Source organism: Poeciliopsis prolifica, unplaced genomic scaffold (genome assembly GCF_027474105.1).
Source record: "Poeciliopsis prolifica strain line A6 unplaced genomic scaffold, Auburn_PproV2 SCAFFOLD017, whole genome shotgun sequence".
Lineage (NCBI taxonomy): Eukaryota > Metazoa > Chordata > Actinopteri > Cyprinodontiformes > Poeciliidae > Poeciliopsis > Poeciliopsis prolifica.
Window position 1 is genome coordinate 1,914,088 of NW_026562392.1, and position 26,717 is coordinate 1,940,804.

Genomic DNA, 26,717 nt, shown 5'->3' on the forward strand with positions numbered 1-26,717 from the left:
ATGCTAGTAAAAAAAAAAAAGAAGCAATTCAGTTCCTTTGTTTAGTAAGAAAACATTTTACGTCTTAAAATGCAAAACGCTTGAAACTTCACTTTTAGTCTCAAGTTTGAAGCATAAAAATCATTTTTCTTGAATTGTAAAAACAGATTTGAAATCAAATTAAAATGAAAAACCAAACCCAAATAGAGGTTTAGTAAACTGTGCCTTTTGTATTACATTGCCTTTCAGTTGCAAGTTTGAAGTATTACTCTTTTTGAACAAGTGCTGTGCTTGCCAAAAAGTATTTCCCTGAACATGCATAATCTGCCAGATTCTGTATAAACAGTCTCAAATAAAAGTTAACATCTTCTGCAAAAGAAACAAAAAAAGACATCTGTCACAAACGAGCTCGATGCATGTAGTGGATGTTTCCTGCAGCATCAAAGACCTGTTCTTGTGAAACGTCAGTTCCATTTTGTAGAATATGCACTGAGTTGTTCTGTCTTTTCTCTTTAGTTTAAAAGGATCCCACACTTTTGACACTTTTTATCGCTTTCTTGATGGAACTTCTTGTCCCTCACTGTCTTCCTCCATAGCTGGTAGTAGCACTTAGCATTCATCTACAGAAATGCACAGAGAATGTTACGCATCACAAATAATCATCCGGCCGGAACAAAGCATACAAAATTGTAAAACATAATTTAACGTAGCCTTGAGGCAGATAATTTGCAATTATAATGCCCTGGTCATATTTACGGATAATCAGATTATTATCTTTTTTTACTGTGTCCTTTTGTATCACAAATAAAGTTTAAACCTACAGATAAGTGTGAAGTTTGCTCAAGGTGTGTAATGGACCATCAAGCTGTTGGATGGTCTACAGTTGACCTTGGGCATTGTTGTTTCCCATGACGCTGCTTTGAGCCAGAAGAACCCAGTGTGATTTCCACTCAGTTCCCAGGCTCCCAGATCTCACCAAACATAAACTGTTACACACAGTCACACACACACACACACACACGCCGTCACGCACACACTCATAAGTCAGAACCAAATATGTCTCTGTTTATGTGTCTGTTTATATTGCAAACATTAAAAGAGATAGATGGCTAGAACATCCTTTGCTCTTTGATGCATATGTTCTCGTAGCCATAGCTCCACACATTGGGAGCAACTCGCAGCTGCTGCTTGTCCGCTGCATGTAAAAAGGCCAGACTGTCACTCACACATGAAGTCACCCAGGATGTCTGTGAAGTCTCTGGCCAGATTGGATGACGATTTTACATGAAAACATGACTGCTTGGGAGATGACGCACATCATTCACTCACCTGTTTGAATCGGTACAAATCAGTCATTTTTTACATCCCCACTTCTGATCATTTAAAGGAATTTATCATTTTTAATTGTTGTCTTTTTTGTATACAACACTTGTTCCTAAATATGTTAGCACTTTGTGTTTATTTGCAGATGGAGCAAGTTGATTTTGAAGAATAACTCTTTGAAGAACCTGTATTGATATGAGTTACAACAACATTTAATTTCCCTTTGGGGTCAATCCAGTATTTTTTAATTTGAATTTAAATTTGAATAGGCTCAAAGTTTGATCATGATATTTTGTTTGATGATGATATTTTGTGATAACAAACATGATGATGAGAGTTATTTATTCCTTTTTTAAAGGTGACTATAGCTGTGACTACATGGCACAAGAATTATAAACACACAAGTATTTCTCTTGAAAAACATTTCCATTTGTAACTCATTGCATTTAATCAAATTTTCACATTCCTTAATATTTATTGATACACCTTTACTAAACAAACAATGAAGATAAATTGTAAAATATAAAATAAAAAAAATAAAAATACCTATCCTGACAGTTTTAGAATTTTTTAAAACATCATTAAATTGGAATTCATAAATCTAGATCTTATCATTTATTATGATAAATGATACAATGAATGCCAACCCTTACTTGTAAGAATTATTATACATTTTATAGGCATTGGTGTGGCAGCTGAAATAATGTCAACCTCAAACTTTATCAGTACAACCTGTATTGTGACTGTTTTTGTTCTTTCTTTTTTTTTTTCCTCAAATGTTACTTTGGGTGTTTTCTCCGTTCTGTATTACAGCAGTGTCTGCTCACAGCCACACACTATTTGAAACATTTTAGTTGCTGTGTTGAAGTGTTACAATAGGTGAGAACCGTTGTGAATTCAGTGCATCACTGGCACAACACATCAGTGCATGCTTCTTGAAACATAGTGTAATGTAACTTATAGATTTTTAACCCCGGACTTTAACGAGGTGTTAAGAGGGAACCAAACTGCTTTCTGAGTCACAGCTCACTGAGTGAAAAAAGGTAGATCGGGTGTAAATCAGGTGTTACACACTGAGAACTGAGACTCTGCAGAGATTTGTAGGTGTTTCAAAAAGATTATTCAGAGAGCTGGCATTTAAATCTTATTATGATGGTGCTGGTGGAATAGTGTTTACATACCTGGTAGTTTAGTAGACTTGGTTTGACTCTGAGCCAAAATTGCAGCATTTGTTCCATTTTCAGCTGGTGCACTTCGCTTTCACACTGTACTGTATCAAATGAACCAAATCCTTAAAGCAACCTGTTCTCTCTATAGCCTGTCATAGCGCTGCACCAAGATCCGCTGAAGGAAACCACAAAAAAATACCTGAAGAAGACACTTGAGTGCGTCAGAGAATGTGAATATAAATGGAGTGCTGTCAGATTTTAGCGGTTGTAGTATTTCCTATTTTGTCTCTGGTAAAAGACCAGAATCTATTTCTCCCACCAGTACTAGACTCAGGCATTTTCTTTGGCTATATTTACCCAGAATGCCCCTGGCTGTAGTCTGCTTCCTGCTTTTGGAGCAGCAGAACCCTACGCATTGAACCCTAACAGAATTCTCTTCATCCGAACAGAGATGAAGAAAATTCTTCACCCGAACAGAGATGAAGAATATTCTTCATCTCTGTTCCACATCAGAGTTCGATTAAGCATTCACACTTCCCCAAGCGAACTGTACTTTCCAGCCCAACCGACTAGAGTTTGATTAAAGCAGACTGAACAGGGCTGGTGTGAAGACTGTCATTATAGTTTATTTTATTATCTAATCTTTTTTGACACATTTCTTACACAATCTTTAACAGACATATCCTACACTGACATCTTTTTCAAATTGAAACATCCTAACTCTAAGACAGTAAAAGTAGCAGCTGAGCTGCTAGACATTTGACAAAGCAGCAACATCTGTCCATCCTCACCACCCCTGGATGTAATCTTTAACACGCAGGGACAATGACTCTATTTCTGTCTGACCGTTATAGATGCAGGTGTAGGAGTGTGTTTGCATGTGTGTTGCCAGCTCTATAGTTCTCTATTGTTTGCTTATAAGTGCATGGGTAAGACAGAGCAGGGGACCACAGGGTGACTCATAGGCGAGGCGATGATGCATCTCCCTTTGCTCCTGATTCTCAACCTGCTGCTCTCTGATAAGACGGAGACTGTGGGCTCTGGTTAATCCTGTCACTGCATCCAGCTGGCCATCTGTCAAAAGGAAAAAGAAAATGGGAAAAGACAGACTGGTCATCAGTCTTTTTAGCCTTCTGTTTATAGTTATTGAATCACTGGGGAAGGAGTGGGCTGTAATGTTGTTGAATAACTCTTATGACAGTTTGCAGCTTGTGTAACAAACCTGTTTTTTTTTTCTTGTTGTTTTTTTTCCCTCCAATTTCCTGTTTCTTCACTGTCTACCTTGTTAACTATTAACGGGATACATTCAAATGTTATGTAAATAATATTCTTCGCCCAATTCTGGATTCACATCAAAGGCTGACTCATCCTCATGTAAGAGAATTACTGAACGTGGCTGTCAGGAAATTAATGACACTGTTCAGTTTGTCCATAGCTGAAAACCTTCACTAAGATCTAGTCAGATCAAACTTTGATCTAATTCTGGCTCGTAAGATTTCATGACGAGTCCTTGACAAATTAAAATGCCACGCTATTTTTCATCAAAGTGAAATTTGTCAGGTGAAGTGCTATCTGGTTGCTGTCATTGTGTCACATAGTTTGTTCAGATTAGAGGATGTTGCTATCTTGAGCTCCAGATATGAAGGTGAACTCTTTAAGTTTGACATTATGTTGAACTTCTGTTTTAAACTCTTCATTTTGAAGGAAGAATGAGTTGATTTATGCATTGAAGGATCCTCCAACAAACGGCATAGCTGTTAAAATTTTAGATTTTTCCGTTTCTAAACCATAAGACGGTGACGAACCATTTCCAGAGTTTATTCCAACATTAATTTGACATGCTGAATTCAGTGGATCACAACAGTGAATAATCAAAAGCACCTGCAAATAGTTTGATTTGGCGAATATTAGATGATTCCCCTCTGAAATACTTATAATTACCTAATTTAATAGTTCATACACCAAATATACCCTAAAATGTTTTAATACACAATGGAAACCATCTTGGCACTACCACAGAAGCTAACATCCACAATCTTATCTACGCTATCAGGGAGAACAGTCAGTCAGTGCCATTAATCATAAAGGCCATCATATCAAACAATATAATAAAATGGACAGCAGCATTAGATCCTTGCTGCTTTTTTGGAAATGATGGCACAGTTGCTGCCAGTAGGGGGCAAGTTTTAATGTTTCTGCTCATTGTGAACGTCCCCAATTTTTGTAATACTGTATTTAACATGTGGCTCGCATGTTGCTCACCATGCTGGAAGACAACATAGAAAAAGACAATGTTTCTAATAGCAAATAAATCCAGTTGGACTTTCTTTGCAGTTACGAAATAAGTCTATGCTAATTTGTTGTCCTGTAGCGGCATTTGAAGTCTGCAATATATCACCTTATGCACTTCAGATTTATGAATGGCCAGGAGTAGGTCAGCAGCAACTTCTGTTTGCAGGGTTATAACAGAAGTATTTTGTACAGATGCTTTGGTGCTGCTTTTCTTCATTCTTGCGAATGCTGTTTATTTATGATTTTCTTGAAAGGAAATTCCATTTATGTTCTTCTCCTGAACTTCTGTTCAACCTACCGCATTTGTTTCTTTGGGGGCACTGTTTTAAAGTTAGAAATCCATGTGTTGTTAAACTGGCTATAACATTACACAATACCGTAGAGCTCCAAGATGCTGTCGTCACTCGTGTTGGCACCCAGAGTGGTGTGTTGGATTAGCCTGTTCAGCGAGGTGCATCAGCTCGCCCACCCCTTGTGCTGCTGTTACATAACACACCAGGAGGAGATTTGTCTACTCATCCCAGTTATTTGTGAATTTAACCACTTCCACTGATGAAAGCTCTGAGATCAGCTGAGTTCAGCCTGCTGTTTGTGCCTTTGACTCCAGCTGCTGTAGGATAAAGCAGAGTGCAGTCACACAGATTTATTGTGGCATTAAGCTGTGATATATTTGCAGCCATATGGTATGTGGGAGCTGAATGAAGTCCCCAGGCTACCAGCCAAGTTTCTGATGGCTTCTGGGTATATAACTGGCATCCACAGGAAAGTGCTACACATTTATTGTGCAACACCAGTCTCCTCTTTGCGTTTTCTTTTGCAAATTATACTTGTGAGTGATGACAGAAATACTCTGGAGTTGATCCACTAGTTCCTTTTAATCACAGGGTCCAACTGTCTGTTGGAAACTCCAGTCTCACAGTTGCCTATGACTTTTAGACGTCTCTCTGCTTCGACACACCTGAGTCATCAGGTCATTAGCAGGACACTGAATAACTTGACTGCATGCCGAGGTGGGAATTCAACTGTTTGATTCAGGTGTGTTAAACCAAAGACACATCTAAAATGTTGCAGTGTCGAAGCCTGAAGTTTGACTTTTCCGCTCTTAATGTTTGGCGACTCTACAGTGTTTGAGGTTCTTCAGACATTGTAATGTTACGAGACATGATGACTTCAGGCAAAGTTTTGTTGCATAAAATTGTGGTTAAGACATTAAGTTTAGGTTGAGTAAAGCATACTGTCGCACTGTGCCGTATATCTTCCTGTCGATGCTGTTTATATGCGATTTATTTGGATTAAGGCCTAGTTGAGTTTATGTCAGGAAACTAATGAAGGTTTCCCTTCTGTGAAGAGGACTGAGGTCTGCTGATGCTAAGTAGAGAAAAGGATTGGGTTAAGTAGAATGAAAGATGAGAGCAGATGCTATGGACCTCTGGTGGCTGCAGAGAGGTTCAACAATACATTCACAATAGAAGTACAGATCAAATGTAACTCAAGCACACGTATATGTGTGCATCTGTGTGTGGGAACCATGTTCTTATATCCCTGTGGGGATATATTTCTGTTATGGGGACCACTGCTCCTTGTGAGGACATTTTCTTGGCCTCCATAAAGAGAATTGTTGTTTTTGGGTTAGGGTTTAGGTGTAGGGCTAAGGTGTGAATTGACATTTGGTCAGGGTTAGGTATGTGATGGTTAAGGTTAGCACTTGGCTTTAGAAAATGAATGGAAGTCAATGGAAAGCCCCCACAAGATACCTAAACAAGACTATGTGTGTGTGTGTCCGTTGATTATTCTGCTGCTCAGATCCTGTTGCCCTGTTGTTGCCTTTTTGTCCCCTGTAGCTGATTATCCAGTTTTATGATTTGTTGCATCCTAATCCCTGAAATCCAGATGTAGGGAATATAATCCCCGCTTTCTACTACAAATGTTGCTTTTTTTCATTCCAATCTAACTTCCCAGCATCAATCATGTGTGACGGATAGAGCCTTGCAACTCACCCAGCGTAGGCTGCATTCCTTGTTACCATTTGATCTGGCTTCATTGGTTATTTTTATTCCATCCTTTTACCATTCTTTCATCTGATTTTAGTAACAGTACTATCAGAAGTGGAGTTATTTAGGTTTCAAACACTCAGCCATTGTGCATCGATTGTTTTTCTTAGCATCCAGAGGAAGAACTTCCAATGGATTTTGCCTTGGAAGGAAAGTTGTTTTCACTTCTGCCCTTGCTTCTACTTCCTGAGCGTTTTGAGGAAGGAATTCCTTCTTGTGCCTGTTACCCACCCTACATCCTAACACACATGCAAACGCACGCACACTCACGACTGTATGGAAGTGCTTTTTATGTAATCTGTGTGGTTTGCTTCAACATTTACATTTGTCATTTTTCTCCAGTGTACAAGCTTTAGTTATCCACCACTCCCTCTCCATAAACAAAATAGGTTAAACAAATAAACAAAATAAAGGAATCACTGTGTGCCATGTGACTCTTCAATAAAATTTATATACTTAGTTTTACCAGTGTTGCACCAATTTATGTTAGATATCTAATCGCTGATTTTAGCCAATGTAAGTTCCTCTTAAAGAAATTTAATCAGTCAGGAATTCTGTATTGTTTTAGCCTTCATGCTGTGATTGTGCTGTAATTTTCGCAAAGATATCACAGTTCTATTATATGTACTATCAGTATTGCAAAGATATGCTCGGATTGCATTAAATATTAGCGAATCAGATTTAAGCTCTATGACTGCCTCAAAATTGCAAAAACATATTTAGGCGTGGACCATAAATGCCATTATATTCCGCACCTTTATTTATATTTGTCTTTGTTCTTTTGTAATTCCTATATATTACTATTTTGTTTTCTTTGAGCTTCCTGCCCAAAAATATCAGGTGAACTAGTTTGAAAGTGTTATTTTCTTGTTTATTTTACATCTTTTTAAGTGTAAATTTTAAGCTTTGCCCTGTTTTTATTGTTTTTAGTGGGCAAAATTGGATCCCTGACTTGAGGCTTCGTTCACACGGCGAATGCGATCTATATCTCACTTTATCATGGCAGATGTAGATCTGCCAAGAAAAACTCAATCTTTTAACCCAAAGAAAATCAGATACGCATCCAATAGTTTTCAAAGCGTTTGCAGTCTGAACTTCTATGAAGCATTTCTGACGTTTATGTCATTAAAGTGAGACATCCGTCAGAAGTCTGAACCAGAAGAAGCCAGACGCTGAAAATCTGGATGTAAACATTGGCAGAAAATGTAATTTCTGAAGTTATGAAAGAAATCTGTGTCACTGAAGCACATTACCACTCTTCGTTACGAATTTGCATCCTAACAGACTTTTCTACAGAAGCTGCAGCCAAAATTTCACAAAAGACCTCCACTACTCAGTGTGATTTTGTTTTGTTTTTTTCATTAACTTCATTCATCCTACTATGATCTTGTGTCGATACTGTCAGCTTCAATTGCTGAATAACGTTTACATCAATCCATTATTACTTGTGTAAACAATGCACTGCCGTGAGATGTCTGTGTTCTTCTTCTGCGCATGCGGGTCGCTTTGGGGCCATAAACTGTTCACACAGAAGTCTGGTTGCAGTCATGTTTAATCAATGGTATGAACGACCACGCAAAAAAAAAAGGATTTCAGGCAAAAAAAATCTGAATTGAGCATCAAGACATGTATGAATGTAGACATTTAACCGACTTACTATGTGTGCAAATGGCAAATAAAGATAAGGAAAATGGTGGCGACACAAACGTTAGTATAAAAAATAGTGTCTCAAACTGATTACCTACCTGAGCATCATTTCACTTTCTGTCATCATCCCTCTTTGCTTTCTGCCTACAGCTGTCTTCCTTGCGTCTGATTGGCTCCTCAGAGGGTCTTTCTAATCATTTTTATTGTAGCTGCAGACGTTATTAAACGACTGATCCTCTCTCTCTGTCAATTTCCTCCACTACTCTGCATCTTCTCCCTGATTCGCCTACTCCAGCATACCCTTACTCACCCCACTCCACCAGTGGGAGGGTGGTTGCTTTCTCCAGGCTAGTCCAAACTCCCCCGCCCCACCCACTGCCGACCCTGGGCCCCACTTTGTCCCATTCAGCAGACCGACAGATGCTTCTGGAATGAATGGAAGCAGACGAAAGCTGTTGGTGCTCGCTGCTTCAGTAGGTGTAGGAGGGGATGCAGAGGGTCTCTGAGGTATGTGCAGGGGGGTCTCACAAAGGAATAAAAGCCCCAAACAGACCAAAGGGATACAGAGCGCAGGGTTAGCTCAGGTGAATTTAAATCCTGCAGACACGTTTTCATATCTGATTGCGTTCTGTAAATGCCATTGAGTTGAACATTTTCCAGTTTAGTTACTGATCTTGTGGTGGAGCTCAGCAAACGTCCACCGTTTTGCTTTGTCCGTCAAAGTGAACGTATCTCTGAAGATCTGCTCTCGTATCTCAGATGACCTGTTGAAATCATTGAGGTGCAGTGTGCCCTGTTGCTACAGCAACATGGGTTTCTGCTTTTCTGTCTTTTCCCTCTGTCTCTCTCTCTCTCCCGTCTACTTTACAACACCCTCTCAACACACACACACGTCCACATACTAGAGCGCGGTCATGTGACAACGCTGACGTCAGACCGAGGAGGCAGGCTGAGAAACGAGTTAGTTTGCGGGCTTTGAATAAACCTCCAGCTCAGTCTGGGAGTCTGTCAGTTACCGTTAGCTCTGCTTCAGTCGCCCAGTCAGTTGCTCCTTTACGCCTCCCCCACCTTGGGTGTGCTGTCCCCCCCCCTCCTCCTGTCTTTCATTGTTTTCTCCAGCGCTGTCCGCTGTTCTCGCCTGTTGCTTCTTCTGCTCCTCCTGCTGCTGCTGTTGCCGCAAACTTAGTCTCTAGTGAAATTCCTGTGTGATGGGCTGCTGAACAGCTTTTGGTCGGCTACAAACTGAGGTAAGAACCTATATTTTGTCTCCCCGTGTTGGATCATGTATGCATTAGGGTCTGCCTGGGTAAAGAAAGGGTTCATTGGTTGGGTCAGTCACATACTTGTGGAGAAGGGAAGTTGTGAATTGTGAAACTCCTTTTGTTTTCAGTCAGCCCTTCACGTTCTTAGCTAAACCTGACATTTGAGTGATCGCAGAAAACGCTGTGTGATGTGTGTGTCGGGTCCAGGGGGGCCTTTAAGGAGACCCCCACCCTTCCGTCAGCGTTCCTTCACATCAACAAACATAGCTACATCTGTTTTCAAACCCCCAACAGGAAATGAGTGCATCACAGAGGAGAGGAGGAAGGAGAGAGTGAACATTAGGAGGACTGTGCGGGTGTCGTGATGTGTAGCGCCACATGGCTTCTCCTCCCCAAGCGTTGCTAATGTTAGAGGCAGCAGTGTGGGCTGGGAGCTGCTGGCGTTGACTGCCAGAGAGTCGGGATGGGGCCGGGGGGGTGCAGAGCAGCTGCCACCTGCCCCCTGCAATGAGGTGGGAAAGCCTCAGCCGCTTCAAAAACACGCATGCATTTGGATACCTTGCAATCTCACACTTATGTGAGATTTCTTTTTTCCAGCCAATATGTCAGGGGGGAGGGAAATAATTTTTACAGAAATATTTGAGGAAATTTTCCTGCTTCTTCCCCCCTGGTTATCATAGCTGGTATCAAGTAGGAAGAGAGAGAAAAGTGAAAACCGTTAAATTATGTAAATGGAAATGTTCAAGCTTGCTTTAATTTATCATGCCATTAATTGATTTATTGCTTATCTCAACAGGCCTACTCATAGATTCATGAATCAGAAATTAATTCTACAGCACCCCTCCCCCACATGTTGCTGCACTAGTTGGCTATCTGAAAGGAAAGACAAATACTGCTGTTTGAAAATAGTTCTGATCTCAAAAACATGCAACAAAATGATTCAAAGGCTAAACGAGTACCGTCCACCGTCGACCTCATGTAGCTGTTTTCAGACTGCATAGAGCAGCCTGGACTGATTTTGTGCCACCATAACTCCAGTTCAACATTGCCCCTCCACCTCAGCACAAGTGATTAATGCAAATGGCAACTTCTTTTTGTTTTTTCTCAGGGCAAAATTATCACAAACAAATTAAAATCTGACAATATAAACTGTTGGCTACACCACATCTACCCAGCAGACTTTGCTGCACCCTGATCTGCTTTTCATGAATTTATTAAACTGGGCTATATTAATTTCAATAAATGACCCAGATCTCGATTTGAGTCGTTCAGAATTGACAAAACAGATGTTTTATTTTCAATTGAGACCTTTTATTAATTTTACACAGTAGTGTTGTGTTATTTTTTCTCCAGTTGGGAATATGTTGCATTTGTGTTTCCCATTGTTTTACAGTTTGTTTTGCAGTTCACATTTTGTTGTTTATCGCAATGAACTGGCGACCTCTCCAGGTTGGACCCAACCTCTAACGGGGCCAGCTGGGCACCTAGGTTTAATCTTTGGTGTTTTGCAAAGAAATACAATTAATAGAACCAACCAGTGCTTTGTAAAATTCTTTCAGGGTAAAGTTTGAAATGCTGAGCACCAGTTGGTGGGTGTAAAAAAATGACCGGATGGAGGGATATTGTTATTTTATGTACATACCTTGATTTGGTGAAATCATGTTATCTTCCTTTAAAGTATCATCATAGCATGGGTTTCCCTTATTGGCCTTAGCATGTATTTCCTCCTCCCTAAATGCTTTCAACTAAAGCACAAATTAGAGCTGCACTGAAAAATTGGTACTGATTTTGTTCATTTTGGGAGGTTAGAGAGGGGCTGATCTTCACATAAGAAACCAATGTTATCCACCGATAGTATTTTCCTACTAAAAGGTCTGAAAATGAGTGACTTTGTCACTATTTGTAGCACATTTTCACACATAAAAATGGTATGGGCTAAAATAAAAATCGACAGGTCAAGCTTTTTAAAGATCGGTGATCAGCCAGAAAGCTACTTAGCATAAATGAATTACTTGGGCTTATATTTGGCTTAAATAGACCGGAGAGGTACGATAATCTGTAGAATAAATCATTTCTGGTGTGTTTTTTCCACCTTCTCTGTCATTGCTTTTCTTCAGCTCTGAGACAGCTCTTCATCTGCTCCTCTGCTGCTCAGCAGAGCCTCCCTCCTCTTACTTAATGATGTGGAGACCTGCCAGTGGCATGTAACAGCTCTCTGTGACACAATCTGAAGTCTTAAAGCTGCAAATATCTGCCAGCCCATCTAATTAAATGTCCACTGCTGTTAAGAAGATAAAGACAAAAAAATTAACATTTGTTGATTACATCAGGATTTATGGCTTGGATTTAAGAGAAATGTCATGGTGACATAATACCCTGCATGGTGCATTTGTCAGTGAAATGTACCAGATTAGATAACGGTCTGGCAAAAAAAAAAAAAAAAATGTTGAGTTAAAGAAATGCTTTCAGCTTAAGAGGAAAGCTTTAATCTTTGGTGTTTTGCAAAGGAATAGAATTAATAGAACCAATCAGTGCTTTGTAAAATTCTTTCAGGATAAAGCTTGAAATGCTCTGCCAAGGTTTTGTAGATGAGAAAGTGCAGTAATGGAAAAGACTAAGATTTAAATATTTCTGGAAGTCTTTTTTTTCTTCTTTTATGTAACTTAAAATAATCTAAATGAAATACATCAGCTCATGAAGCAAATTTTAATTTTAGTCAAAGACAACCTGTATGAAAGCAAACAGCAGTTTTGAAATGTTAATTCCATTTACAGAAGGGGGAAAAAAGCAATGTGGAAGTAACGCTTCCCTGTGGGAAAAAGGTTTAACAAACCTGACAATAACCGGTTGCTCCAAACTTTGGCAACAACATCTGCCATCCAGGCAGAATCTCACTATGAGAGAACGCTGGCCCACTATTCTAAACACAATGGTTTGGATTCTGCCACATCTTAAAGTTTTTCGCACCACGGTATCTAAATTTGATGCCTGTCAAGACTTTGACTAGGCTGCTCTAAAACTTTTATTAGTTTGTGGGTTGTTTCCTATTTTTTAAGCTACACTTACTGGTGTGCCTCAGATCATTATCCTGCTGTGTGAGAGCTGGGAGTTCTCCTTCAGGTTTTATTTCTAAGGAGGAAAGCACTGTGTGACCATCACACCAGCAGCATCATGTTTGAGTGTGAACATAATTCATATATAATTTTTTTTATTTTTTTCCTGAAACGGGTGTGTTAGTTTCAGTGCTTTCCTTACTTCTGTTCTAAAGATGTCTTGATTCAAGTTGTGGCTATTGAGAACTAAATGTGGTAAATCGAACATCATCATTCATAATTATTTTCAAACAGCTTTATCTCGGCCATGTTTGTTTTGATCGAGTTTTACTTCAAAGAATGAAACTTACATTTCATTCTTTTGTCTATTATTAAATTTACTTTGAGAATGTGAAACGTCTCAAAATGACAAGACACTGTAGGTTTTACAAGGCGCTTATGTTGTGGAACAAACACTCCATGAATGATACAAGATGCAGGATCACAATGTAGGCAGAATGTTCATTGTCTAAGATCATTAGGGTTGGGCGGTATCCCAGGGTCACCACCATAGTTTTGAATAGCATCATTAAAAATTCAAAATTTAATGCCGAATGGGAAGCTGAACTTATCATTCGATTTTCTTCTGCAGTTGTTTTCTTGGTATACTAGTTCATCTCAAGCGGCATTTACTGCAGTGATTCTAGCATACATTTTCAACACTCCCACTTCTCAAAAACACATATAATGAAGGAAAAAAACTCAAGAAAATGACTTAAACATCTGTAATGACAAAAATTTTTGTGTATTGTGTTTGTGGGCTCCATCAAAGCAAAATCATTTTTATCTCCCTCACCACTTTGTAAGTGAGCTTGACAGAAGTTTAAAAAAAGAAAAGGAAGAAGCGAGCTGCAGTGGACCAAAACACAAAACTAGAGGAAAGGTGAAGCTTACTACTGATTTGTTTTATTATTATTATTGTCATTGGAGCTTGTGATCTATGAAGATGGCAGGGAGCAGAAAATGTTTTTTCATTATGCACAGACAGCAGCATTTACAAAAAGTTGGAGATGCCTGTGAAAACGATCCATATCTGCTTCATCTTTGATCATTTGATCTAATCTGTCTCAATTCATCCCACATAATTTATATCAATATGTCTTAAACAGCATTTCCTCTCACAAAAGTGTACAAAAGTCTAGATGCTTCCCAGTTTTTTCATACGTAGTAGGCTACATGACAATTGATTAGATGCATACTTTCTCCATAATGAAATATTTGATTGCACCTTACTAAGTTTATCTATGAAGCATTTGAATTTTAATCTCTGTACCTATTAAGTATACACCGAGGTCTGCCCGGCATATTTTATCCGTAGGGCTTATGATAATACATGACACCTCATTCAGAGGTTTTGTCTTACTGTTCTTTGTCTATTTTTAATCTCCATACTTAAAAAAACATTAACTAATAATCTGCTGACCAGTCACATGAGATTTGGTTTTTCAGAAGGTAACAAGTATGGTGTATACAATTATTGAGTAGATTTTGTATTTCAGAACCTAACACTATTCCATAACACTAAAACATTTTTGTGTGTATTTAAAAATATACATGTGTATTATAAACATTTTATAAAAAGATTTATCTGTTTAAGTATGGCAATAATCAAAAAATGTATTACTCCACAAACAGCCTTAAAAGTAAAAAAAAAAAAAAGTAATAATAATTTTAAAAAATCAGAAAGTAAAGAGTTAAAAAAAAGCTACTTCTACTTTGCTTCACCACCCGGAATTGAAAGTAAATAAAAATGCTTTAGCAGACAACTGACTTATGTAATAACTCAGTGTTATTTGTTTAACTGTTTTTATGCTGTTGCCTTTTTTTAATCTGCTCTGAAATTTTACGTCCTAATAATCATCCCCATCACCTCACTACGTGTGTGTGTGTGTGTGTGTGTGTGTGGTAACAAATGGGCAAGCATTGTTGAATCTAGCTTTATACATATACATATTGCTGAGTGTGTTTCTCATTTGTCATTATAAGTGCAAAAGCTACCTCTTTGGCCTGGGGAGTCGCCTTGTGTACGTGTGTGTGTGTGCGTGTGTGCGTGCGCGTGTGTGTGTGTTGCGCATTAGTTCTCGATTGATTTAAGGTTGTTATGTCATGGAAAAAGTCAGCACCTTTGCCTCCTGATGTTTCAGCAGAGGAGCCCACACACTAACAGTGATATCTAAGTGATGCGTTTATGGACGCATCAGTTTAAAGAGCCTGGCCAAACACACAAGCTGGTGGAAAGTTAACTTGAAGGCAGTTTATGTAACTGTTGATTTATGTCCACAGACAGAAAGAAGGATTTGAAGTAGGAAATATACTCTGAGATATGAGAAGAGGCAGGCACCTGGGGAGGCAGTCAGCCATTTTTCCTCGCTCTGTTCTTCCGACTCTCGTATCTAGTGTTAGGTAACTAACACTAGATATGAAAAAAGTAACCTTTTAAAAAAAAAAAAAAAAAAAAAAAAAAAAAAGGTTACTCTCTAGATGAATTAAAAACTAAGTCAATATGATTAGTGGAAATATTGAATTTTAAATAAAATAATAATAAATAATCCTGGAAACACTTTGCAGATGTGATACTGGCTGTGAAAACTCATGAAAACAAAAAGGTCACGACTAATTAATTACACTCCAGAACCATCACGCAGTAAAACACCTGTGCTCAAGAAAGTCCTTCTTTTTTATTCATCCATTTCTCAGCTTTATTTTTTATATATTTTGAATTTTAACATGCATGTTACACAAGGAGAAAATAGATGACTACATGGTGAATCAAAGAAGAAAAAACAGGCAAAAAAAGAAAAAAAAATACATTAAAACTGTAGTGCAATAACAAATACTAAAAATGCAGCTGTGACTAGATTGAAGACCACAATGTTTGTAACACACGACAGCTTGAATAAAAACATAACAATGAAAGAGATAGGAAAACATTAAAGCAACAAAAACAAAATGATACACCATGTGTAGATAGTGGGGCATAAAACTATGTGAGCATCACAGAGGAGACAAGTCAGATTTCCACAATTTCAGGATAAACCAGGTATCGACTGAGAAGGTCCGTCTTTATTTGTCCATTTTCTATAGTCATTTATTTCTCTCAGCGTCTCATTGGAGGGCTTCAGCAGTTGTTGAATCAAAAATACTTTATTATTGATCATTCTATCAATAATTCTGTTGGAGCTATTTATTCTTTATTTCTTTATCCATTTGAATTTTGTTAGTTTATTCTTAAACTTCTATTTTTTGCATTATTTACAGAGTTTATTTGCAGGTTAATAATTGATTTTATTTTTTGTTTCGTTTTCTTATTTTTTATTATTTGTAAGCCAGACAGGAAGTAAGGTGGGTCAGTCCACGTTCTATAAATGTAGGGGCCTGGTAAAGGACCAGCAGGCATTTGGGTTTGGGGCCTATGGTTTTTACCAGTGCAAGAGAAGTCAGGAGAACAAAGAAAAAGAAAATAAAAGCAACCAAGACAATCAACAAGTTTGGACCTTAAACTTCTTTCACCTGTGTCAAGAATCTTGACCGCAGTGCCTCATAGTGGCTGATGGAACCTTTTTTTTGGGGGGGATGTTTGCTTTAACAATCAATCACCACTACAAATTCTATTGTTCCTCAAAATTATTTTGAGATTTTATTTTATTTTTATAATTTTTTTTTTTTTGCACAAAACTTAAACTGAACATGAAAGCACCCCTGGCATCAAAATCAACTGAATATTTACAGGATGAAATGCTTTCTCACTTACTCTTCATTAGTATGCATGATACTCACATCCTCACAACTGTTTTTTGTTCTCTTTTTTTTCCCTGCAAAAATGTTCCACACTTCCAAAAGAGAAAAGAAAACAAAAGCAAGGCCTGGAGAACAAGTAAGAGTGAAGACTTAAAAGCCTCTCTGTGATCACTGTCCTGAAGCAGATGTGACATTTTCCAGCACTTTGTCTGGAAAGGTCAAAAGAGAAAGGACCTGGGACACTTAAGAGACAATTATACTTCTCTTCTGAGGTGTTGTGTTTTGATTGTGTGGTTCACCCCGGGTGAAGTGTGCTTACTCACCGACTGTCAAAGCACCACCTCTCTTGATGGCCGAGTCAGCATCTGCCGAAGATATTACACCGCTTTTGTTGAAAGCTTTAATGTAAAAAACAAGCGACATAATAAAACTATTAAGTATGTGTATCATACCAGCTTGGTTATTAATGATTAGTGGATCAAGTAGGATGAGTTGGTATTATGGCTGCCTGTCTGACTTACGCCGCTTCCACTATTATTCAGCGACTGTGGGAAAAAGCTGTTAGAGAACGAAAAGGAAATCAAGGGTCACATTACTCATAGTTCTACAACAATGATTTAACAAACAGCACTGCCTTTAGTTGCAGGCGTGAGCTTGGGATATAGTAGAAACCTCTAAAGTACAATGCTTTATTTTGGTCAATATATGAATGAAAAATATCAAAATGTTTTGGAAACATTAGATTTTTTGTGTGTGTTGTCATCTAATGGGCTTTTTCAGGATAGGGTTTCATCAGTTCTGAGATGTTTGCCTTTGCTAAAAGTGGCAGGTTTTAAAAAGAAATCTCTCGCATAGAAGCGTCCGTGTGTTGGTGGAGGGAAAGCTATGGGAAACAGATGTTCTATTTTTAGTCACAGGGTGGAATTCACACACGCTGGTAGGTCATATTTGTCTGTAAGCTTCCAGTTTCTACAGAACCAGATGATGCTTGTTGGCTTTGCTCACATTCTCATGTACACACAGGATTCTGGCAATTTGATTATTCCAGTCAATTCAGTTGTGAATGAGAGCTAAAGGTTTACTCAAACGCAAGAACTCAGCCCCTTCAAGGTAACGTTTTTTGGTTTTTGGGGGGGGGTTTTGGTTGTTTATAGCCGTAGTATTAATTCTCACGCAGAGAAGTCTGCAGGAAGAACAAACATAAAACTACTGGCTGTGGCACGTTTGTGTGGACTGCATATCTGCTCATGATTAAATACAACATGGAGACTTACTCTGCTCAGGCTGAGGGATATTTTTATGCGTTCTTTTCACATCTGTCTCGCTTTTTGTCTTTATTCTTGATTCTGTTTCCGTAAAGCGTAAGATCCAAATATAAAAAGATAATGTGTCAAAGCTGCAACATTTATGAAAGAATCCTTAGCCTAGCAATGCTTTAGTCACACTAACACTCTTCTAAATGTTGGTGTAGGTAATATAGATGTTATCGCCACCTGCTGTTGTGGCATATGTATTACAACCTTTTTGACCAGAAGAGACAGATTTGTTTTTTTAAAGAGGAATAAATATGACTCTTGTTTCAAACATTAGATAGAAAACCACACTGATTGTTTTATCATAACTATCACTCCTTTGATCTCTAAGATTATCTATTTTTCTGCTACTAGAGGTGTTTCCATAGAAACTGCTTTTGTCTTCTTCTTAACACTTTGAAAATGTGTTCCTAAGGGATTCCCTTCCTGTCATGTTTAATAATTCTTTCCCAGTCTACATAGGGATGTTCTTTTCAAACACAGGTTGGCCACACATTTCTACAAATGTTTTCATCCACACAGAAACCCAGAGAAAAGGGGGCACTGTGGTGGCTCAGGGGGATAAGCACATCCCACATAAGGAGGCCTAGTCCTTAACGCAGGCGTCGCAGGTTTGATTCCCGGCCTGGTGACCTCACATCTTCCCTCTCTGTCTTTAACCTACATTACTGTCATAGCACTTTCAAATAAAGCCCACTCGAGCCAAAACAAATTTCAGAGAAAAGATGCTCTTTTTACCCCCCCAGGCCTGAAGGTGGCAGTAAACCTTGTATGACACATAAAATTGCCATGTGAGGTTAGGAGTAAACGCAAGGCAACCAGAATGGGAAACAGCAAAACCAGAGTAGAGTCTGTTGTGTGAAGTAATAAAGTCAAGCTTTTTCTCTGTGTCACTTTGGGTTATAAAACCAGAAAACTTCAAGACAAACATGTGATCCGCCATTGTTCTGGCTGTTATGTATGAAGCATTTGGGGTTATAGGTCAGGCTCAAGGTTGGGCTCATACGTCAGTGTTTCACATAAGATGTTTTAGCTGTACACATGAATATGCCAGGGCAACATGTTCACTCTGGAACCCTTTAAAAAAAAAAAAAAAAAACAAGTAGGATCTCCTTAAATGTCATATATGTGTAGACAGTGAGCAGAAATGGTTGAAAGCTCTTCTGTTTTTGAAAAAAATACATTTGGATGAGGTCTTTATGCCTATGTTAACACTTCGGTGCGTTTCAGAAAACTGCACTGCATGTGGCACCTCATCAAAGATGGATTAAACTGGAAGAACTGTGCAACACAACATTTTAGTGGTTTTAAACGTGACTTCAAAACTGTGGCTTTCTTTGAAACCAAAGCCCACGTCATACCTCAAGTAAAACTTTTTTTTTCCCCAAAATAAATTGTTGAATGTTTTGTTGTCTGTGCTGCTAAACCAAGTTTAATCTCTTAAAATAGATCTCTTAAATCTTTTCCTGAAGGCTTACGTGATGACATGCACTCAACATGGCTGGATATTAACGTAGCACCAAGGAGATGATGAATGTTAGACACAAAACCACTTAGAATTCCTCAGTGCTTGTAGAGATCGCTGGCGAGGAGGATGCATGCCTTTGGAGAATTTTTGAGACAAAAAAAAAGAATGCTGTCACTAACCTGCAATTAAACAACTCTTACTAATTGTAGCGTTCCAAGTCCTGTCTTTTCTCCAAGGTGTGTGCTAATAATAAGATGAAGATTTGTCTAACATGTCCGGTGGTGGCTGTTTACAGTTCAGACTGAGATCCTATGAGCCCACACCGGGTTTGGATATTGTTTCACTGCAGCTCAGCTCCGGCTGTGTTAGGATTTTGGCTTGCTGTTTATACTGTGTGTTTGTTTCGCTTGTAGCTATCTGCGCAGTCACTTAGTGGCTCTTGAAAAACTTGACTTTAGGACGGCTGATTGAGTTTACTTGACCTCCTGATCGTCGTTGTTTTACGTCAGCACACAACGGAAAATTCAACAGAACATAATCAGATCATGACTAATCACCAGCCCCATTTGCTTTCCAAACTATAGCTGAGATTCCTTTGTAAATTACTGATAATATAGATTAACCTGCACTGTTGTGCTTTTGCTACTAGCTGTTGCCATAAAGTATGAAGAGTGGCTATGAAAACTGGAAGGATGTGTGATGTACTCATCATAAATATTTTTCTGAGGTAAACTATTATTTGTAAACTACAACTGGTAATATAATAACTTTAAATCTCATGCCCTACTTATCATAAACTGCTTTTTATTTGACTTTATTTATTCCATTTTTATTTAGCATTTTACTTAAGTTCCAAACAGCAATCCTGGTTTTTGCAGAAGTGAAAAAGCAGGATTATTAATATTAAACCTTAAATACAGCTGCAGTTTTCATCTGTTGCTATGCAAAAGCACACTTCTAGCTCAATTCCAATTTTTTTTTTTTTTTTTTTTTTTTTTGTTGCAGAAATCAAATGTTCTTTTTCTGCATTATTGTTTATACTACTAATGAAATCCGGCCACAGTCAGACTGTTGTGTGAACGGTTTACAACCCCGAAGCAAAGAAGAACGTAAACGTCATAAGGCAGCACACTGTTTACGCAAGTAATAATGGATGCCGCCATCTATGAATCAGTTTTAAAGTTTATTCAGCAATGGGAGCCGACAAGAAAAGTCAAGCACAACTAACAGCAATGGCCTTTTGTGGAGCATTGACTGCGGCTTCTTTTCAGAAGTCTGTTTGGATTTGTAGTCGGAGCCAAGAATGGTGAGACTGTGAAGTGATGTGCTTCATTGACACACACCTCTTTCTGAATTTCAATTGTAATTTTCAGCCATTGCTGGATTTACAGTGTCTAGATTCTTATGACATAAAAATCGGATAAAATGCGACATGATCGTTCTGACTGCAGACGCTTTGAAAACTATCAGATACAAATCCAATTTATTACCACTAATGCAAGTGGCACAAATCAGATTTTTTGATAGGTGAAAAGATCTGAATTGGGCCGTTCAGACGGCTGCGAAGAAGTTAAATATGTGTTGTATTTGGGGAAAAATGTCCTTTGTGAACATAGCTTAAGATCCTGGATATGCAGGTATGCCCCTAATCTTGACTCCAATTGTAAGCTATTTATTTTAAATGGGGAATTTTCACATAATACTTTGTGTGTTGTTACTGTAATTTTTGTCATAACTAGAATGTATGGAATTAAGTTGGGCTTTTGTCTTCCTATTTGTGTGTTTTTTAGTTGGTCTTTTATTATTACATGTAAGAATGTAATAGTCAGAGCTGTTAACGTTGGAGGTGGGTGGCTATCGGTTCCTTATGTTTCAAACAATAAGTGTATGAAATACCTTGCAATTCAGTTCACCATCACATTAGAAGAGAAGTCCAACAAGACCATTATTTCAACAGAGCAAAATTATTTAATCATTCTGTCAGGTTTTAAGCTCTGTTTAGTGTCAGCAAAGTCTCCACTGCAGGAAGGCTTATGAGAGATAAGAGGAACATCCTGAGCAGAAAGAAGGAGCGAGGGGCTTCTTTACCGGGTTTCATCAATCCTAACAAGCTGCTTTGCAGTTTTTTTTCTATAATGTGGTGACAAACGGACACGCACGATACATAAACACCGGTGGCCACGGGGCAGTGCGCATTAGCAGCGATAAACTTTGCTCAGGAGCTCAGCTATTGTTTATAAAGGAATAAATAAAATCCAATATCCGTGTTCTTGGTGTGTAAAACTTGCCATTGGCTCTGCAGTCGGCTCACCAGGTATTCATTCCATGCAGGCAGATTTGTAAGCTGCTCTGGGGAATTTCAAAACAGCAATGTGGTTTTGTATAATTCAATCCATGGCGAGCCTGCATAAAATGATTTTGATGAGGAATTGTCTGCACGGTTTACACGATTTTTATGAATTATGGTTTTAATTTCAAATCTAATAAATGTTGTTTTTATAGCACTTTTCAAACACATAGACATTATTAAAAGAGCCAGACTAAACAAAGTGGACAAAACAAGTCACAATGATGACAAAAAACAAGAACATGTACAAAAACTAGCTTCCAACGTTAGGAAGCTAGAATAATATTTTCTGTCTCTGTTGGATCTGATGGCTCCCAGGCCGCATATTTAAGATTTCTTTTAAGTCATGTTTGATTTAGATAAAGTATTTTTATAACAACTGCAATTAACATAGTTACTTGACTGTGCTATAAAATAATATTTTGCACCTGGAAAATACATAATGCTGCCCCTTTAAGTGTGGTAATATGAATTGAGCGCTGTCCAAATGGAGATGTAATTTCTAAATCTTTTCTATTCTCCTATTAAAGTTCATATTTGTGAAAATAAATATCTCACTAAGAACCTTCCTCTATCCATTTATTATTTTAATCAAACCAAAAAATAATCACCAGGTCAGCCAAGCAGGAAGCCCCGAGATTTTCACACGTTGATATTAGAAAATTGTTTTTAGTTGCAGATGCATCCTTCGCTACTATTGATCAAGCATTCACTGAAAGAATGCTGTTATTGCATTTTAGGCTAAAAGATGTGTTTTCTTATTTCAAAAAGGAATTGAATTGTGTGTTTAGATGCATTTTTTTCATATAATTCTAAACTTTTATATCAAAAAGGCTGAATAAAAAATCAGAATGTGGCTTTATTAATCCAATTAAGTGTCAAAATAATTTACTCAAATAATTGTTAGTTTCAGCCCTAATTTATTTATGATTTTCATTTATTCTATAAAATTTTAGCTTCATTGAAGCAGGTCATCAAAACCTGCAGAGACATAGAGCCTCATTCTTAAATCCAAATATGTGGTTGAAAACATATTTAATGTAATGAAGAAGGCATCCTTTGATGAGAGCAGAGACACTTTTAACTATTTTTTTAGCACATCTTAATAATGATCATTTTAATAGAAAGTGATCATTTCTATGAATTGGCACACAATAATTATACTTTTATCATTCAGTCCATGCAGTTGACTGAAGCTACTAGGATCTACAGCTGTAATTGTGTGAAAGAACAGCCTTTCTGTCTGATATAATCTTAACTTGTGTGTATGTGTGTGTGTGCATGGGTGTGTGCGTATAGAGAGCAGCTGTTGAAACTTAACAGAAACATCCACTTTGCACATTTTTTCCATGTCGGCTGTGTATTTAGCTTTATCTGTCAGGCATCGAGGAAAGCCTGCAAAATCTGATCCCAGGCATTTGGCTGGAGTGTTTTTCGATCTGCTGATTTACCTAAAGCTTTGCATAAACGCTGCACGAGAAATAATAATGGAATTAGAAAGTTTGCATTGCAAAGTTGCTGTTTGATTTTAATGACGCCGAATCCGTGCATTTCTGATGGTATTTGATGGCAACGACAAGCTTTTTCAGAGCTGCGCCGGCTTGTTATGCTGTGAATAAATGGGACACGACGTTTCCTGGCCTGCCATTCAGACGTGACGCATCGACTCGATGTCAGAACAGAACGCCACCGTTCTTTATCCAGAAAAATCACTATTACAGCGGCATTATAATGTGACCGGCAAAAAGTCATCCTATTCTATCTTTAGAGATAATTATATTTACATGAAACAGTGGCAGGATGTTGTCTGACTTAGCACAACACAGGAAATGACTCTTAACGATTTGCTGGTGGGCCAATTCAGAAATCTTAACCCTGAAAAACTATTTGACCAGTTTAGCGGGTTCATCCTGACCACTGACCTTCGCCGTGATGTCATTGATCTCCTTTTAGATTTTTCTTTCCATGATGTTATTTCCTGTTTCTATCTTTTTCCTTGACCACAGGAAGCACAAGCTTGTTGCTAACCCCTGGGGCTTTTATCAATCAGAAATATCTCCAAGCTGCTGTTTCTCATCTTCTCTTTCCGTTCCTCCCTCTTTCTTACTGCCCATCTCTTGCCATGTTACACACCCGATGTTCCGTTTTGCTCTCCTTCCCCGTTATTCCTTTAACAAGCAGATCTGCCAATATTTCATCACGATTAATTTAGCTTTGCACGATCGTACAGCCATCAGACCTCGTTTTTTTATTGCTCCCTCAGGTTTCAGATGCTGTGCATCTGAAGGATTTTTGCTCTCACTGTTTTGCTTTCGGACAGTTGCTATGATGCGAAACCGTGGCAACAAGGTTTTGTTTTTACAAGTGGGAGCGGCTGATTGGAATCAAGAGCTTAAATAATAGCTGAACTATGACCTCGTGTCCCAGATGAGTTGAAAAGGAGGCTTCTTGGACACAGAGCTCCTCTGCTCGGCGCATGTTACTGTGGAATATCATCTCTGCTGCTGCTGGGATATTGAACTGTTAGTAACAGTGTTCAGTCAGAGGCCTCTTCAGTTTCGTTGCGAGACTGACTGCTGCTGAAGAGCCTTCCTCCCTACACCGTGAATATCCATGACGACTCTTTGAAGGTACTTGGCTTTATCGAGTTATGCCAATATTTCCATCGGGATAAATAAAGTGTCTTTAAGGTTTTCTGTTGCTGAAATAGGCTCCTTCAAAACTCAGTTTATTTAAAGAAGTGTGCTTTTAAACAATAGCTGTGTTTCCTTTACAAATGTGCACAAAACTTTTCGCATTAATGACGAAACACACAATTTCACAAATTTTGGTTAACTTAGAAAATCCATAAAAGCATTTTTGCGATAATCAAGTAAATGTGCAATAAATGAAAATGAGCTTGATGATTTCCATTCTCATGATTAATATTTTTCACCCGCAATTTTGTTCACAGAGACTTCTTATTCAATTTTATTTATGGTTTTGGTTACGTGCAATTTTTATTTCTGTCGTTATTTATTGTCTTTCTCATGTTTTATGTTGGATATTTAAAATGTCATCCAATTCCAGTCTTATTGGTCTTTGAAGGGGTGAACTTGCATTATTATGCCACTAGCAATATATTACCTGAAAACGGTCTTAAAACAACAATATTATCATTTATCACAATAGTTACTGGGACAATTTATTGTCCAGCAAAATTGATCACCGTGACAGGCCTGTATCCGTATTGATCATATTGCTAATCTGCAAGAGAAATGACAGAAATGCATCTTTCTTTTCTGTTCGTCTTTTGATATGTGTTCTTTTTTTGTTCTGTTAAATGTAACAAAAGAAAATAAGCGTTTTTTCTTTTTTTTATTTTTTTTTTAAATATGACATTTAAACAGATAATATGGTGATAAAGATGGTGTGATAAATGTTGGTGGTGTTAATTTAAAGGCACCAACACACCCAGTCCAAGAGGTTAATATGGAGCCTGGTGCTATATCACCTTGTTTTACAGATATTTCACATAAAATTATCAGTGAATAAATCATTTCTGCTGCTCTGCACTGTTTGTCTCTTTTCCTTCATGATTCGTCTTTCATCTTAAATAGTAGTTAAATATAGACTGCATGCAGGCTTGTCAGCCACATATGCTCTCTGTCTGTAAAGCTTGTGCTCCAACTTGGCAGAGTTCCGTGCAGAGTTGATGTATGGCTTCCTCCTTGTGTAATACAGTTTCAGCTTACATTTATAGATGCAGCAGGAGGCTGTGTCCACTTTCGCCCAGAACACCTTTGCCAGTGGGGCTATATTGATGACTCTGAACACGTTTGTCATGATTCTTTGCGGTGTGGTGCCTGAATCTTTTCTTCATGTTCTGTTGATGCTTCATTCTCTTTTATATTCTTTTATATAATTTACATTTTTTAGCTAAATAATGATTCCCTGACCGATTCCATCACATCCTTTCTGAGGCCTGTGTGAAAACTCTTCCAGAACCTTTCACAAAACAATTCATTCAGACATTTGAATCAAAAATCAGTTCTTTTCAAAGTTCAGAATTTTTTGAATGATTCCAAAACAAATATGTAATAGGAAAAAGAGATTTTTGTCAATTAGAATTTTTTCTTGAATTAAGTTCAAGAGTGAGATCTATTGAGTGAGATCTGGTGTGGTTCATCAGGTCATGCATAAATGAAAAATGAATAATACCAGCTTTTTAATCAGAGTTAAATATCCTTAAAATGTCTTAAATTCACGTGTCAAAATTAAGGCCTAAAAATGCCTCAACTTAAACACATGAGTCAAAGTTCTTAAATTTGGTCCTGGCCAGACTATTTAATCTTGTACATTCTATATATTTTTTTTCTCTCTCTCTCATTTTTTTTTAGCTAGTGTGGGACTTTTCTGTCTGGCAAAAGTTTGATCTGTGTGCAGACATCCTCATTGCCTTTTGTGATTGCAACTACTGGTAAATAGTTGCTATTAGCAGCTAGCTATACCCTTGCTAGCTAACTAGAGCATAGTGTATCTGCTAGCGAGCTTGCAAAGGTATAATAGCAGCAAGCTACATCTTTGCTTGCTAGCTAGTTATGGTATAATTGACCTGCTAGCTAATTGGCAGTTCTGCTACCCTAGCTACAAGGTGCAACTTTGTTGCTACTAAGTAGGCAATTGCAGCTGAGAAGGAGGGGAAATGAGAAGAATTAGAGTGGAACCAAATGAGAATAACGAGCCACAGTTCTCTATGGTTACACAGGAGCAAGTTTAATGGCAAATACACAAAACAATGTCTTCAAATAAAAGAAGAATGTTATAAGATATAGTTAGCCCCTGTGTAGTACCCCTTTTTCCTCAATATATTTCCATTTTGTACATTTCTGTCATAAGATGGGTGTTGCATTTAATTCTGAGTGGTCTTAAAAAGTCTTGAGTTTGATTTGGTGAAACCTGCAGAAACCCTGTGAATATTTCTTTGTAATATGCTGCTCCATGTTGTTGTTTCCCAGATTCAATTAAATTGATTATGAAATGGACTTGAATAACTT

The 26,717-nt window shown here is 38.0% G+C and overlaps 1 protein-coding gene across 5 annotated transcripts in view; it reads left to right on the top strand.

Annotated features, from left to right (window-relative positions):
• Positions 1-26,717, top strand: part of LOC129367464 (neurocalcin-delta A) — a 62,391-nt gene that overhangs the window by 15,700 nt on the left and 19,974 nt on the right. The window contains exon 1 of one of the 5 annotated variants that reach the window (XM_055041899.1): positions 9,403-9,708. The exons of 2 other annotated variants lie outside the window; for them this stretch is intronic. The gene's annotated coding sequence lies outside the window, so the exon portion shown is untranslated. Of the gene's footprint in view, positions 1-9,402; positions 9,709-24,038; positions 24,312-26,717 lie in introns of those variants that run through there. 2 more of the 5 variants (XM_055041897.1, XM_055041900.1) reach the window with 2 other exon arrangements.